Source organism: Panulirus ornatus, chromosome 4 (genome assembly GCF_036320965.1).
Source record: "Panulirus ornatus isolate Po-2019 chromosome 4, ASM3632096v1, whole genome shotgun sequence".
In the NCBI taxonomy this organism is placed as follows: Eukaryota; Metazoa; Arthropoda; class Malacostraca; order Decapoda; family Palinuridae; genus Panulirus; species Panulirus ornatus.
Window position 1 is genome coordinate 80,124,044 of NC_092227.1, and position 6,000 is coordinate 80,130,043.

Genomic DNA, 6,000 nt, shown 5'->3' on the forward strand with positions numbered 1-6,000 from the left:
GTTTGATTTATAGATCGTAACTGTAACTGGAACCAAACAAAGGCTATCATAGCACTGGACTTGCTCTAAACTTTCTAAAAATTCAGTATTGCCATAATCATTTCCCTCACCCAATTCATTTATCAATTTTTTTTTAAGATATCTTAAACATTTTACTTTTGTTGGGCAAGTCGAGAAAATAGCTAATGCGATGACGCATTTGGAAACGGTAAACATTTACCAAATGCCTTTAACTGACGAGATGTCTTTCTTGACATTGCCCGGAGGAAGTGAGGACAAATCTTCATCTCTAATGGTAGTTTTCTGTGAGCAGAGGACCTCACGGATGTGGTCTGCTTCTGCTATAGAGACATTAGATGCGTTTACAAACTACTGGGTTCGACCGATGATAAATGTCACCGAAATTTAGGCTATTTGGGCAAATGATCGGTGATTGAACCCTCAAAATGGAGGCCGGCGGTAGTAGATCTGATATCCTCTTCAACCTCTGCCTAATTATCTAGTTGATTTAGCATCCTACCTGGGACACAAGTAGCATCCTACCAGGGACACATGTAGCATCCTACTAGGGACACAAGTAGCATCCTACTTGGGACACATGTAGCATCCTACCTGGGACACATGTAGCATCCTACCTGGGATACATGTAGCGTCCTACCTGGAACACATGTAGCATCCTACCTGGGACACATGTAGCATCCTACCTGGGACACATGTAGCGTCCTACCTGGGACACATGTAGCATCCTACCTGGGACACATGTAGCATCCTACCTGGGACACAAGTAGCATCCTACCAGCGACACATGTAGCATCCTACCTGGGACACATGTAGCGTCCTACCTGGGACACAAGTAGCATCCTACCTGGAACACATGTAGCATTCTACCTGGGACACATGTAGCATCCTACCTGGGACACATGTAGCGTCCTACCTGGGACACATGTAGCATCCTACCTGGGACACAAGTAGCATCCTACCTGGGACACAGGTAGCATCCTACCTGGGACACATGTAGCGTCCAACATGGGACACAAGTAGCATCCTACCTAGGACACAAGCAGCATCCTACCTAGGACACAAGTAGCGTCCTACCTGGAACACAAGTAGCATCCTACCTGGAACACATGTAGCATCCTACCAAGGACACAAGTAGCATCCTACCTGGGACACATGTAGCATCCTACCTGGGACACATGTAGCATCCTACCTAGGACACAAGTAGCATCCTACCTGGGACACATGTAGCATCCTACCAAGGACACAAGTAGCATCCTACCTAGGACACAAGTAGCATCCTACCTAGGACACAAGTAGCATCCTACCTAGGACACAAGTAGCATCCTACCTAGGACACAAGTAGCATCCTACCTGGGACACAAGTAGCATCCTACCTGGGACACGAGTAGCATCCTACCTGGGACACAAGTAGCATCCTACCTGGGACACGAGTAGCATCCTACCTGGGACACGAGTAGCATCCTACATGGGACACAAGTAGCATCCTACCTGGGACACATGTAGCATCCTACCTGGGACACATGTAGCATCCTACCCGTGACCCAGTAACATCCTAAGCGTGGCCCTAGCAGCTTACCAATACTGACCCTTGACCCTAACCCCCTTTTCCACATTCTTTGCCCCAACACCCCGAAGGATATGACCGTTAATCCTAACTGCCCTCTCGCCACCCAGGAACCCTGAAGCACAAGATCTTTGACCCTAACAACCCCTTACTTTCCCTGACCCAGACACCACATGACCCTTGACCCCAACAGCCCTCTCCCTACCCCTAACCCTGAAGCATATGATTCTTAATCCAAACAGCCCCCCCCCTCCCTCTTTATCCCTAACCCCTTCACCACATGACCCTTGACCCTAACAGCCCTCTCCCTCCCCCTGACTCCACCTCCATATGACCCTTAGCCCAAACAGTCCCATCTGCAACCCTTGAATGAACCTTGACTCTACATCCCTGACCTGAACACACCCTGACAACCGGAGGTGCGAAAGCGGAGGCAAGAAGATCAGAGATTACCGCCGAGGACCGACCCATAAAACGCGAGACTGTGGGAGGGAATTTCAACGCCTAGGTAGAAAGTGAGCAAATAGCTGGTGTAGCGATCACGACTTTGGGCAGCCAGTCCATCATGCCCCCGCCGCTGGGGTGGTCCGAGGGGAGGTTGTCGGGGGAGAAGATGGGTTGGGGTGCGTGAAGGTAATTGGGGAGTGAAGAGGCTGGGGTGAGTGTGCGGGCGGGCCAGGCCGGGCCGACTGAAGAGCCTGGGGCAAGGCAGGGAATGGAGGAAGAAGGAAGGTTAGTAAGGAGGACATAGCTATTCTTACTGGAAGAGACTGTGAGAAGACAAGGGTACACAGTTGATGAGTGGATAGGCGAGGGAGGAGAGGCTATGATGACAAGGGAAGTGAGAGAATAGCAATGTGGGTCATAGTTCTGGAGAGAGAGAGAGAGAGAGAGAGAATGGGAACAGAGCTCCAGGCAGCAGCCTGGAAATGTAGAGGCATTTAAGGACGACGTAGCAAATTCTCTTTCCCTTTGCCAAACTTTAGTCAAACATTCGTCCAAACACAGAACCCGACACTTTTGATTTCAACCACCGAGTCGCCGAACCCTTGATTCCCTCGGACCATAAGACACATTTCTAATGGCGGTCGAGTGATGCGTGGTGTAATTTGTCTCTATATTAGGGAAGGTGTGCCAGACGTGGGTTTTATCCCTCTCATACTTGAGTACAAGTCCTGAAAGGATAACGAAGTGTGACAATGGACGTCCCTCCTGCATGATGTACAGGTGGAACCTGTGATCCTCCGAGGCCCAGACGTCACACTTGATGGGGCGAAGAATGCAAGGAAGAGAGGAAGAAAGAATAGAAGATTGTTTTCAAGGTGGCGATGATGATGAATGTGTGTTAATGGAGGCTCCTCTTCAAGGGGAACAATACTGAAGAGATGTTTCTGCGACAGTCTGTGTCAATGACTTTGGTAATCTGCACTGAGAAAGAAAAATGTATTACTGAATAGCGATATCAGTGTTTGGATGTACGTGTGTCTCCATTCATGTCACAAATGTACTTTTTTTTTTGTCTCTCTAATTTTTCGATGTATTTCAAAAAAAATTTGTTAAAATACATGATAGTCGAACGAGTTCGATTGATTATTACTCAATTTCTTCCATTCTTCCTTTGGGTCTGCCAGTACGATGCAGTACTGTGTATTCCTTTGGGTTTATCAATATGTTGCTCTATCGCGAATTATGTGGGTCTGTCTATACGTTATGCAGTATCTGGTATGCCTTTGGCTCTGTCCGATGCAGCATCGGGTACTTAAACCCATGCTGACCTTTTCAATATAATGAAGAACTGAAAAATATTGAGTTATGTGTTTCGAAGACTTAGAGATCACATTATTAGCTTCTCGCGGGCCTATGAACCATGATTTCCTTTTCTAATCTTCATAAAAGTATTAGATTACTTCCCGGTATCTTTCTGATTCCTCTCGAACTCGTACAGGCTGACTGATAGAGAAAGAAAAAAGCATAGGCGTGAAATCTACAACACGCAACTCGTAACCATGGAAAAGGTGAGGGCTCGCTGAACGTGTTGGGAAGAATGTTAAAGTCGAGCTTAACACAAGAGTTGTCGACGCCACAGATAAATTGGTGACACTAGAGATGGACAGACGCCAGGGATAGACCGAGGACACTACGAACGGACAGACTCCACGGAAAGATTGAGGACGCTAAGAACGGACAGACGCCACGGACAGGCGAAGTATGGATATCAAGGACGGAGGGACATCAAGGAGAGGAGGATACGTGAATTCATGGACGGATATGAAGATAGTAAGATGATTGCGAGTGTCAAGTCTCAGTTTAGTGAGCCGGCCATCAACGAAACACGCTACATGAGGATCACATGAGATTTCTAAGACAGAAAAGGGAAAGGTTGTGGTCTTGAGAGGGACCAGAGAATGGCTGTGCCCTCAAGATGGGTCTGGGAATGGTTGTGATTTTAAAATGGTCAGTGGAATGGCTATGATCTCAAGACGGACCAGTGAACTGGCTGTGATCTTAGGAAGTGCTTGTGCGTGTTCTTGAGCTCCCTGTTCTTGAGCGGTGCTTAAGAGCTCCCTGTTCTTAAGTGGTTCCTAAAAGCTACCCGTTCTTAAGTGGTGCTTAAGAGATCCGTGTTCTCGAGTGGTGCATAAGAGCTCCCTGTTCCTTATCGTTTTCTATGCAGTTCGTGCATCACTTCTGAGACCACACATGTTCTTTGGCTTCAAATCCTTCCTATGGATTCATATTTTTCCTTCAGGTTAACGTATTTCCCTCGGGTTCGCACTTCCTCTGCCTTCACATACTTCCTTCAGTTTCCTTCACATACTTCCTTTACCTTCAGATAGTTCCTTCGTCTTCACATGATTCTTTCGCCTTTACATCCTTCCTTCACCTTCATATACTTATTCATCTTCACTCACTTCCTTCCTCTTCGCACTCTTCCTTCATCCTCACATGCTTCCTTCAACTTCACATGCTTCCTTTATCTTCATATACTTTCTTCGTCTACACACACTTCATTTACCTTAGTACACTTCCTTCATCCTTACACACTTCCTTCACCTTCCCACACTTCCATCACCCTAATACCTTTCACACACTTCCTTCAACTTCACATACTTTCTCCCTTACACACTTGCCTCACACTCTCAGAGTGGCTCGGATTTTATCAGATAGTTAGAATAAGTCTCACTGATGATCGCTAAGTTAGCCAGAGCCGCTATTCTATACTGCTAACTCGAGCGGGCACGCCTGAAAATAACCATATATTGTAGAAGAGAGATACGCTAAATATAGCGATCTATCTATCTGGATTAGTGTCTATATTAATCCGCTAGTCTAGAGCGACGTGACTGGCTGATATGGTCTTTGTCTATAGGACTCAATCTATCACGGTCATAAATCTATAGCAATCTATCTATAATGGTTAGCGTCCATAGAGTCCTGACTCTCTCTCTCTCTCTCTCTCTCTCTCTCTCTCTCTCTCTCTCTCTCTCTCTCTCTCTCTCTCTCTCGTGCCGGGGCGCCATTGATTGCCGTAACTCGACGCTAATGTTCCACAGATTCTAATTTACTGTTAATTAACCCTTTACCGGCGTGATCGAGGAGGTGGAGCTAGAGAGGGGTATTGAAACGACCGTTGCCGCCCTCTTCTGGGGCAAGTGCTTATAACTAGGTCGTTAGCGAAGGTGTGAGAAAACTAACCAGCAATTATGGCCATTAATACGGTGCTAAGCTCGCAGTCAAAGGTCATACGAATATATATGTATATGTATATATATATATATATATATATATATATATATATATATATATATATATAGATAGATAGATAGATAGATAGATAGATAGATAGATAGATAGATAGATAGATGATTGATTAATAGATAAATAGATAAAAGATAGATAGATAGATAGATAATGTAAATACATATACCATTACCAATGTCGATTCCAGTCTAATTTTATCATTACATCAAAGCTGACATGATTTCACATAGCTTAATACAAACTGCCTTTCCTCTCAACACTTCACTATTGCTGTTATCAACTCTTCTGCCTTAACGTCACTTTATCTTCCTTTCTTAATCTAGTATCACATAATCAGCCATGTCATTATCATCACTTCTCCTTCTTAATCTACCTTCATATATCTTACCATGATCTTGCACCATTCTGTCTTGACATGCTTTCAACAATCTTATCATACTTTCATTATTCTATCTTGTAATACTTTCCTCTTTCTATTCTATTTATATCAAGCATAACAGGGACAAGTGGGATGTGATGAGATCTAACATACCATCAAGCAAAGGAAAATATATGATCATTTGCCAACGAAAATAGTGAATATCTGTGATTTGTGGCGGGACAAAAAAATAATGGTGAATCGTTAGAATAGTCAGAGGTCAAATGAGTGACGT